Here is a 12,415-nt window from a genome sequence, read left to right as displayed (position 1 = left end):
TTCTGCTGACATAGTTGGTTAACCCCATACTGGGAGATGATTAAAAACACTTTCGAAAAATGCCTATTCGTATTGCTGGGATTAGCATTTCCCCCTATCACTTTTTTCTTTGGGTTTGCATCAAAACCTTTCCACTACAGTAATTCTATGTGGGCATTGTTATAGAAGTTTGTCCAGTTGTTGTTGTTGTTTTTGTTTGTTTTTAACATGACTCATTCCCACTAATGTTGTCTCTAATGTACCTACTATGGAAGAACATAGTCTCTAGCATATCTACTATGTTAGAGCAAGTCCAGACTCAAAAAATTCTGTCAAGCCATCCATGACCCAGAAACAGATGCTCAGGGTCATTGGAAGCCTGTGAGTCAGGTGTGTCCTCCTTGTGCTTTGAAGGCCCATCAGTTGCACAATTGCTATCTTGTCTATCAGAGACTCTTCGAAGTTGTCAGAGATTGGCACAGGGAAGTGCTCAGGGCCATTTACACACTTTAAACACTCCAGTTGAGCCACATACCTTCCCAGCCCTCAACCTCTGTTTTCTCGGAACAGAGGAAGTTGTTTAAGAATACAAGTGCCCCAAAGAACTGTCTCAGAGGATACCTGTTTTTCTCACTGTTGCTGATGGCTTTTGATAAAAAAAAAAAAAGTCAAATCTATTGTAGATATCATATCTGTTCCACTGTCAGGCTGTCCTCACATTTGTCCCATACAGCTTCAGTTTGACTCTGTTTTACTAACTTTTGGGTTTTGTTCCTTATAGTGGGTACCTTCTACAGCTTTTTTATTTGATTTTCTTTGGTTGAAGTGGCTTATCAGTCCCCCAAAATAATAGTCGGGAATAAAACTGAAAATGGTATTTGTATCCTTAATTTAATAAAACACTATTATGTGCAAAGCACACCCCAGATCTGCTTTCTTCCTTTACATCTTCAAGTCCTGGGATAAGGCATCCTCCTCTGTATTACAAAAGAGGGAGGTTTAAGGACATGCATGGTGTAGGATTCAAGGCTGCGTCTGGGAACTCAATGTACCGAGTTCTGGTACTAATCTGGGGGAAAAAATCCCTATGTATGTATTCTGCTAAATATTTGGGGATGGAACATGAGAAAACATTCTTTTTTGCTTAAAATTTTAAATTCTTTTCTCCTCCTTTCCTTGTTGTCTACTTCACAATTAGAAATATTCAGACTTCTGGAACACATCGCCAAGAGTTTCCCTCCCTCGGCCGCGTGCAGGCATTTTGAACTGATTATTCACATTCACTGAAAAATGTTCACTTCCTTTTGTTTTAAAGTCACTTTTCATTCAGCAAATAATGTTTATTTTTGAAAGAACACACTCAAATTTACATTTAAATTTGATTATTAGATGTAATATAGTGCTTTCATTTCATAAGCAAAATATTTATTTGGTTCTTAGAGTTGATACATCTTTTCAAACTTTAAAACGCAGCAATACTTTATAACATAAATCGGTTTATGAAATATAATAATGCAATTTCAAGAAGACAGCTATTCAAACTTTCCATTTAAAGAGAGGGACAAAACTGCCTTCAGGAAAAATTAGTCAACTGGCAGAAGTCCTTTTCTGAGCACAGTTACCATGAGATTGACAAGTATTTGCCAATTACAACAGTGTACTAATTATCTGCTTTTTACAGCTCATCTCTGTCTTTCTGTCTAGATCCACTTCTAATTATATGGTATCATTTTTGCATGTGACATACTTATGACTATGGTGTCTATGGAATATGAACTCGTTTGTTTGGAAATGTTAAAGATACACTTTCATTTCCAAAAATATTTTTCTTCTACTATGTAATGAAATCTCTGATTGTGGGTTGAGGAAGGAGTTCACCATGTCGAGAAAGGCTTGAGGTGGAGAGAGTGGTGTAACCAATATTTAAATACTAGACATTTGGCATGTTCCAAAGAGAATAGCAAAATTAATCCATCTTGTCATAGTTTCTATTTTAAAAATGCAGTTGGTTGAGCGAAGACACCCTGTCTACACTTCTTTATCACATTCTTTTTGTTTCTTTACTTAACTTATGAAACTGCAAGTGATGGGGAGATCTGTGAAGGCAGTGTAAGGATGGTCACTGGGCATCAGAACTGCTTTATACAATGGCTTTATTTCCTGGATCATGGCAGTCAGTTTAATAGCAAAGCCACAGCAACAAACAACAAAAAACAGATTTGTGATTTGATTAAGAGAGCAAGTCTGGCTTACCTCCCCAAAGCAGGGATGCTGGTCAGCAAGGGTATGCAGATCATCCCTGCATACCTGTATCTGTATCTCAGGGAGTTCTTCCAGGCTTTTTCCCAAACACAAGTTCACCTGGAAGCTGTTAATCTGACTAATGTGTGCGTATACAGCTTCCTCTGACTTCATGCATACTTAATTGATTATAATCGTCAAGGTACACATATTCATGTTAGTAATTGTTTTAAGGCCAAAGAATAATTTATTAACAGTTAAAAGAAGTATCTGATAAGGGTGTGTTAAGCTGTGGCAAATACAGTCAGAATCTTCTTCATAGTTGTTAAGGCACACAGAGGTACATGGACCATGTCATTTCATATCTCAGTTTCTGAGGTGCATAGAGGACTGGGGAGGGCTGATTAGAGGAAAAGACAAGCATTCATGGAGGGCTGAGTCTAGAGTGGATGCTTTCCTATACATTGTTCATTTTGATAACATCTGAGTCTATTGAGGGTGGTTACAGCTACCATATTAGAGCTTTAGAGTTGTAGTGTGTGTGTGTGTGTGTGTGTGTGTGTGTGTGTGTGTGTGTGTGTGTGTGTGTTGGATTAAGCTAAAAATTTTATCGGTTTGCCATCACTTTCACTTTTCGCAGAATTATTCACACCACCTCAACTCAAGTTGTTCCACTGCCTCACACATTCAGGAATCAAGCCCTTAGAGTCCCTTGTGGGGGCTTGTTGTATAACCAGAGACATTTTAACAATGGTAGAGCCTCTTCATTGTTTGGAATGAGACCCCTTTCATCTTTCATTCCCTCTTGGGCCCAAGGTTTCTCATCTGGAAATAAGAAAGACTTTACTCCACTTTTTTGATATTCCTTCCACATCCAGTGACTTTTGAATTTCATGTTTGATGCCAAATGTTTATAACTGGAAAATGGAAGGCAGACTAATTATAAACAGAACTTGTCCAGCTAAAATCTCCGGGGATCAAGAGAAAGAATTTGAATATTTTCTGATTCTAAAAAATCAAACATACATTCTTTTGTGGTAATTATAAGATATGCTGGGAAATAAACTTTTTCCCTCTTTTGTCATTTTAGTTATGTCATGGAAGTAAGATGTCCCAAAGCTTTGTAGTCTTATGGAACAATAGTCCTGACATTGAGTCAGGCAGATTGGGATTGTTTCCTGACTGCTTTGTTCTGGAATAGGCAATCATCCTTCTTTGGGTTCAGTATAACATATTAATATCATTTCCTTCAGAGTGGTGTGCTGATGTTTAATCAATGTTCATAAATCTCTTCAAGACCCTTCAGAGATCACTGTGACATAAAGTATAAAGTATTATTCTTGGAATGGGGTAATTTTGTCCAATTAAATCTCTTCTGAGCTATCACCTGAGCAGGAAACATTGTTATTACTTTGCAAATGACTTTGCACTGTGCTTAGCTTTCCTCTGGTTCCCTCACCAGAAGCTGGAGGCCCATCAGAAGGATCAGAATGTTCACAACATTGACTTTGATGGGGCATTACAAAAAGGGGCAGCATGCTCTAGTGAGATGGCTAAGGGCAGGGTGGAAGGGCCTAACTCTCCGGCAATACATCCTGGGCAAAGCCATCAGCCATTCTAACAGCAGCAGTATAATTAAAAACTGGATACAGCATGCCATTAATTTGGATGAGATCATTGTAGACTTTAAGTTTTTAGGTCAAGTTGGTCTGTGAGATTTACCCTGGGTTCTAGAGACTGGACTCTTGTAATTGGTCAGTAGAAGTAGCATTTTTCAAAGCAGCAAGCCTTTCAAAACAAAAGCCAAATGCATGGAATTGATACTCAGTTATCCTTGCTAACACTAGTACTTGTTACGATCTAAATGTACCAGTATAGACTTTAATTTCAATTAAGTGTATATTTAGACATTTAATTTATTAAAACACTTATCAAAAATTATTTATTAAGTTGTCCATTTGCTGAGACTTCAGTGAGAATGTGCACTTTCTGCCCAGTTGAAGTGTGTGTTCCCAAAATATCATTATTCTAGAGAGGTATATGTCTGCACTGAAAAATAAAACAAACACGAAAACAGAATACATACAACTCCAGGCCACCAAAATGCCTCAGGAGGTAAAGGTACCTGCTTCAAAATTTGGCAACCCCCGGGGATTACACAGTGGAAGCAGAGAAATGACTCTCTCAAGTTGTCCTCTGACTTCCACCTGGGCACCACACCCTAACATGTTAAAAGTTTCTGCAAGACATTAAAATTTTAATGAATATTATGGTGAGTTACCTGTCAGCACTGAACCCAAAGGTCTGAATATTTTTCTCTCAGTTTACAGAGAGAAACAAATCTTTAAATTTAAAATTGCATTTTATTACATTCCAGCTGTAGCATATAACTAATTGGTAGTTATTTTTCATCCTTTTTTGAGTTGTCCATTTTCTTTGTGAATATCTTTATTAGGAATACTGTAGCTTTGAAGTTTTATGTTGCTTTTGAAAAAGTAATAATAGAGTTTAAAGTGATCATAAAATAATAAGAAAAGGTAAAAAACAGTTATTATAATCAAACATATAGTCAAATATATGTGGGAAAAGTGAAAGTGAATATATATAGTGACTGTGATTATAAGATTGTGAATAATGTTTACTTTCTCTACTTTTGTACATTTTCAAGATTTCCAAAATGAAAGTGTACTTTCTTTTTTCCGTTTTCTTTTTTTTTAATTGCAAAAAGTAGTTAGGAGATGTCTTTTTACTCAACGTTTTTACTTGTACCTTTTCAAGTTCTAGAGTTCGGTTAAAAATTTGCAGGAAGAAGCACACTTGGAGGTGGCGGGCAGTGAAAAGGTATGTTCTGGGGATTCTTTGTGAAACTTAACATTATAGAAAAGATAGCTGGGAAAGAGGACAGTTGTCCCCTGCTCTAAGGAGGCAAAGGGTCTTTGACCAGGATCGGGGTCTGGGTGGAGCTCAGCAACCCTTCTGGTTGTTCCCAGTACCCTCCATTTTGAGACTTGGTGCAGTAGGCTGTTCTGCTCACATTAATGACGCATCAGAGCTGAGAGGGGCACACCAACACATGCATAGATACACATTTTTAAGAAGCCTGTCCTTAGTTTTAAAACTTCTCATTTTGCATACATGAAACCTTAGAATTTCCATGTTTCATCATCTAATCTAGAAATCTGTTGTTGGCAGAAGAAATAATAAGGACAAATGACTTTGAATTTCTCTCTGACGAACACGACAGCTGGAATCTGGCTGTTCATCTCATCCACTGGCAATAGCTCCACACTTTACCTGGCAGGGCTGTACTCACATCAGAGAAATACCCGAGTTAAGAATAACCTCTTGGCAAGCAGAGATTTAGTCTCCCTTAAGATTGATTTCTAAGAATGATGCAGGGGAATATTACAGTTCACAATACCTTGAAGTGTCCAGAGTAGACAAGAAAAGTTCAAAAGAGTGTCACAGAAAACATCAATTTATTTATTTCTCTGGGGTGTAGGAATTCGGTCCTCTTTATTTTAGTTTTCCCCATGAGAATGTGTGTGTTGTGCTGTGGGACCTGGCACGTGTTGCATAAGTCTTCTACAGCTGAGCTCTGGACCTGTAGCCCATGTTACTTTCTAAAAACTATCTAGAGACAAGGTGACAAAAGATGAACAAAGATATCCACTCTTTCCTGAATTGGGTGAGAAAAAAAAGTCACAGTTCTTGTCTTTGAGATAAGAACTCCTGAGAACAGGGTAAATTTTTAAGAAAACAAGTTCACAGGGCGACATTTAAAACTGCATTATAAGACAGTGGAGCTGGTCTGAAACACGAATGCCCAGTCCCAGCAGCTGATGGTCTCCCTAAGAGGACAGAAATGGAGAATAATCCTGGAAGACACATAGGCTTCAAGTCAAAGGGATCCATCCACACACTGGGCCTGAATGACAAGGATATGGGAACACGGAAGACCCAAACACCCTATGTCCAGACCAAAAGAAAGTGTGCTTGGATCTGCCTTCATCAAACCTCAGCTAATTATGATTATGATGAAACCTATCTATGTGATCAGTACATGCCACTTATTAAGACAACACTTGGAATTGCAGTGGAGACAACAGCATTTGTGTGTTGGATAGTGAGCTGCAACCGCATCAGAGGTCCATGAAAACTGGAAGTAGAAAGAGCAGGTACAGAAAGGCAAGCAAAATAAAATAGCAACGTTAATGTCAAACACATTTCACCTTAATACAAAACTGACTGTAAAGTCAAATTTTTTTGTGTTAACTCTTCAGATTATCATTAAATAAAATTAAAACATCTAGAAAAGCAGCAAAAGGCTAGCCATGAAAAAGCATATTTGGAAATGGGATCAGAGCCACAGCGAGAATCCTCATTGTTCTCTAATTCATGTATGTCCCACCCAGCATCACCAATAGGCTCTTCCTCCAAGATGCCTCCCACTTCCTCCTCCTTGAACCCATTCCATTCCAAGCCACGCTCACTCCGGTTTGTTTGGACACCTGGGACAGCCTATGAAGATGGTTTCACTTTCTCATGTCTGTCTGTAATGACTTCTCCATATGACAGCCGAACGTGTTTTGAAAATGCAAATAAAGACACGAATGCTTAAAACCCTCTTCTGGTTTCCTTCACATTTTGTCTCAGTGACTTCATCTCTTACCATCCTCTTCCTTTTACTCTGTTCCATTTTATCCAGCCTTTCAACGGCCATGTAAAATAACAGCACACTGTCAAAGCCATTTTGTTTCTTGTTTTCTCTATCCAGATTCTGTGTTCCAAGGAATTCAAGGGTAGCTTAACTTCAAAATCTTACTAAAATGTTGCTCACTAAGAAACAATTTACAAAACTTAAGAAAGTCTCGACATAGAGAATGTGTTATATATAAGTAAATTGTCACTTATACTTAACAAAGAAAATATTATCAATAGAGAAAGAAAACCAGACTGGTGTAGCTTATCTAGTTAAAAAACAAACAAATAAAGAACATATCTGTATAAACGTTATGCCTAATGGTGAAACAGTCTTCCTCAGAGTTTCAATTGGCTTACACTGCAAAAAGAAAATTATATAATTATTTACACAGAAAAACAGAGATCATATAAACAAAATCTCAGGACTTGCTATGAGGTGTTATCTTATCCCACACCTGAATTATCCTTCCTGTCCCACAGAGTGATTGCACGGGCCAGAACAGCTGGTTCCGGGGAAGTAGTTATAGCAAGGTTTGAGAGTGTGGCCCTGAGCTGATAAGATTAAGATAAGGACACATCATTGACATTCTCTCCCCCTTGGCTGGATGCAGACCCCACATGAAGACATCATATGAAAGTCAGGAAATTATCCCTCCTCTGAAGTCAACCCTGGTAGACCAGATCCAGGACTTTGAGCACTGAGAACCCTGAGAAAATAATCTGTTATTTAAATCTCTCAGTCTACTTTATTTGACAGTTTAAGAAGACTAAGGAGCATGATAAGAATTCAACAAGGAGACCTGTGGTGGTGGCTCATACCTTTAATCCCAGCACTCGGGAGGCAGAGGCAGGCCGATCTCTGTGAGTTCAAGGCCATAGTGGTCTACAGAGAAAGTTCCAGAACACTCTCCAAAACTACACAGAAAAACCCTGCCTCAAAAACCAAAACCAAACCAAAACAAAACAAAAACACAGACAAACAAAAAGAATTCAAGAAAACAAGGTTGGTTGAGATAGTTAATACTTAAAAAGCAGTAATGTTCCATATAATGAGAACATTAAAAATATGCTATGCAGTATCAATAAAACCATAATATAATTAGACATAAATATGCAAAATACAAGTATGATCATGGCAGAAAACAAATTTTAAATTTAAAAATAAATTTAAAATAGAATTTAGAAAATACCAACTAAAAGACTTGGTTCAGACAAAAAGGTAACAATTTTCATAAGGGAAAAATAGGGAAGACAATTTTCCAGAGGAAGAAGAAGACAGGGGACATGAGCTTTTATATTATGACTCATTATTAATTTGTTATCATTAGTTTTAGGTGCAAAAATACTCAATAAAATACTTGCGAACCAAATCCAAGAACACATCAAAATGATCATCCAGCATGATCAAGAAAGCTTCATCCCAGAGATGCAAGGATGGTATAACAAACAAAAATCAATCAATGTAATCCATCATAACACACCAAAAGATTAAAAAAGAAACCTGCTGGGCGGTGGTGGTGCACGCCTTTAATCCCAGCACTCAGGAGGTAGAGGCAGGCGGATCTCTATGAGTTCGAGACCAGCCTGGTCTACAAGAGTTAGTTCCAGGACAGCCTCAAAAGCCACAGGGAAACCCTGTCTCGGAAAAAAAAAAAAAAAAAAAAAAAAAAAACCCACAGGATCATCTCATTAGATACAGAAAAGACCTTTAACAAAATCCAACACCCCTCATGATAAAAACCCTAGAGTGATTAGAGATACAAAGGATATACCTCAATATAATAAAGGAAATTTACAGCAAGCCTGTAGCCAACATCAAATTAAATGGAGAGAAACTCAAGTCAATTCCACTAAAATCAGGAACAAGACAAGGCTGTCCACTCTCTCTATATCTATTCAATATAGTACTTGAAGCCTTAGCTAGAACAATAAAACAACTGAGGGAGATAAAGGAGATACAAATCAGAAAGGAAGAAGTCAAAGTATCTTTATTTGCAGATGATATGATAGTATATATAAGTGACCCTAAAAATTTCACCAGGGAACTCCTACAACTGATAAATTGAAATGGCTGGATACAAGATTAGCTAAAAAACAAATCAGTAGCCCTCATATATAAAAATGACAAACAGAATGAGCAAGAAATCATGAAAACAATACTTTTCACAATAGTCTCAAATAATATAAAATATTTTGAGGTAACTCTAATCAAGCAAATAAAAGCCTTATATGACAAAAAGTACAAGTCTTTTAAGAAAGTAATTGAAGAATACATCAGAAGATGGAAAGATCTCCACGCTCATGAATCAGTAGGGTTAACATAGCAAAAATGGTCATCCTACCAAAAGCAATCTACAGATTCCATGCAATCCCTATCATAATTCCAACAATTCTTTACAGACTTTGAAAGGACAATTTTAAGTTCCATATGGAAAAACAAAAAACCCAGGATAGCTACAATAATCATGAACAGTAAAAGAACTTCTGGAGTTATCACCATCCCTACTACAGTGCTGTACTGACAAAAATTGCATGGCATTGTAATAAAAAAAAGACACATTGATTAATGGAATTGAATTTAAGACCCAAATATAAATCTGGGTTTTAATTGCTATGGACACCTGATTTTGATAAAGGCCATCAATATACATTAGAATAAAATATAGAATCTTTCAACAAGTGGTGCTGGTCAAACTGGATATCTGCATGTAGAAGAATGTAAATAGACCCATACTTATCGCCCTGCACAAAACTCAAGTCCAAGTGGATTAAAGACCCCAACATAAAACCAGATACACTGAGCCTGATAGAAAAGAAAGTGGGGCATAACCTTGAGCACAATGGCACAGGAGACAACTTTCCAAATATAACACTGAAAACACAGGCACTAAGATCAACAATTAATAAATGGGACCTCATGAAACTGAAACGCTTCTATCAGGCAAAGGACACTGTCAATAGGTCAAAAAGGCAGCCTATAGAATAGGAAAATTTTTTTTTTACCAACTCTATTTCTGATAGAGTACTAAAATCCAAAATATATAAGGAACTGAAGAAACTAGATATCAACAACTATATTCCACTTTTAAAAATGGGATACAGATCTAAACAGAATATCCAGTAGAGTAATCTCGAATGACTGAGAAACACTTAAAGACATGTTCAACATTCTTAGCTACCAGAGAAATGCAAATCAAAATTACTTTGAGATTCCATTTTACAACTGCCAGAATGGCTAAGATAAAAAACACAAATGACAGCTCATGCTGGTGAGGATGTAGAACAAGGGAACACTCCTCCATTGCTTCTGAGAGTGCAAATGTGCAGCTTTTGGAATGACACAATTTCTAATAATATTGTGCTATACTTATAGATTGGTGCCTTATCCAATTGTCATCAGAGATACTTCTTCCAACAGTAGATGACAGCAGATGCAGAGACCCACAGCCAGACACTGTGCAGAGAGAAAGTCTGAATTAAGTCTCCATCAGGTCCCTGTCCTAGGAGCTTGCAGGATCCTGCAGAAAAACGGGAGGAAAGATTGTAGTGGTCAGGAGGGATGGAAGACACAAAAAAGAACATGGCTCACAGAATCAACTAAGCAGGGCACATTTGGCTTCACAGAGACTGAATTGGAGTAGGAGTGGGTATGTTTTTTGCTCTTTTGTCTGCTCTTGGGACTCATTTCTTCCTGTTGAGTTGTCTTGTCCAGCCCTGGTGTGAGGGCTTTTGTCTCATCTTACTGAATTTTGTTTTTATTGGGTTTGATTGTTGTCTCTTGGAGGCCTGTTCTTTTCTGAAAGGAAACAGAAGGGCAACAGATCTGAGGGAGTGAGAAGGTGGGGGGAAGCTGGGAGGACTGGAGGGAGTGGTCAGGATATATTGTATGAGAGAAGAATCTATTTTCAATACTAAATAAAGAGATATGGGGGACATGGCAACAGAGGTGGTAGAGAGGATGTGGACCAAAGGGCTTAGAAAATCTGAAGTGAGTGTACAGTTTTGGAGAATGGCTTAGCACAACCTGTTATGTCTCTAAAGCATATTTCTTCATGGGATTAACAATGGCACTAATGCATTTCTTAGAAAATAGCTGTGTCATACATTCGCTGATATGCACAAATGTTATTGCAGAAAGCTGTCATAACAAACACCTGGAATTGTCTACAGAAAGAAGAATCCAGAGTTCCAACTATCAGTTAACTAGAGTGATGCTTATTAAGAAAGATACATCTTAGAAAGTAATGTTGGGTTAAAAAAGATTCATGACCTGGCAAGGATACATAACAGGATAACATTTATATAAATAGTAAAGTCATGTGAAAACAATTTTTAGTATGTTACGAACATAATACACCAAGGGGAAAAAGCCCAACACATGGGAATATCAGTACCACCTTAAGGACACAAATACTTAATTTTCTGGGAGGAGAGGAATGTGGAATTCAAATGTATCTGACATGTTTTCTTTCTTACTGAACATGGCCTATAAGGAAAGCTCATGCATCATGATTTCCAAAGCTAGGTGGTAAATAGATTTGCTACTTACCTGAGAGCCAGCCTCTTGTTGCCACTCCCACAGAAGGTTCACTTTGGATTCCCTGCTTTTTCAATTAATACACCCATGTGCTGAAGCCATTGTTATTTTAATTTCGTGTTGCCTGCAGCATTTAGCTTCATATATTTAAATGTAAAATGAGAACAGAAAAACTAGCTAGCTTATGTAAGAGAAGAGAAACACCTGAAACAAAGTTAAAGAAGAAAGAAAAAGGAGACAGAATACAGGAAGATACATTTGTTTCACAGTTTAGATGTCTGAAAGTATTTCATCATCACCAATTACTCGATAAACAATGAAATATCCATAAGGTCATTAACAAGCTGTGGATAAATGAATATACATGAGAACCCAGAATGAAATCCAGGAGAAAATGAAAATGGAATTGGCCTTGCCAGCAACCGAAGTTACAACACAGTGTATACAGCATTGTGGTTCAAACACCAGAACTGACAGATGTGAACTTCAGTAAACTGAAGAAAAAAGTAGAACTAAACAATAATTAGGATATAATATGCTTTGCTATGCAGGAGAACACAGTGCAGTAGTAAATGCCATTCACTTGATATTTAAAAAAGATAAGTAAAGTTCTCATATCATTCTCTATCCCAAAATACTTTTCACATTTGATTATATATATGAGCAAGAAACCATGAAGGTCCCCAAGCATAATTATGGTACAAGAAACATATAGCAAATCAGTAATGTTGATCCCAGTACTTCACCTTCATTTGAAATAATATCTTCCTTTGTATCCATTCCATCCTTTATACAAGGTCCATGTCTTCTTTTAGTCACCATTGTATCTTGAACACAGAGGCAATGCACAGTACAAGCATGCTAAGTGAATGGGTGGGTGGTATTTGAACAGGAATCCACTATTCTTTACTGTACACAATACCTTAGCCCATGTGAAGATGGCAAACATGGTTT

Source organism: Cricetulus griseus (genome assembly GCF_003668045.3).
Source record: "Cricetulus griseus strain 17A/GY chromosome 1 unlocalized genomic scaffold, alternate assembly CriGri-PICRH-1.0 chr1_1, whole genome shotgun sequence".
Taxonomy (NCBI): Eukaryota; Metazoa; Chordata; class Mammalia; order Rodentia; family Cricetidae; genus Cricetulus; species Cricetulus griseus.
This window is presented reverse-complemented; position numbering follows the sequence as displayed.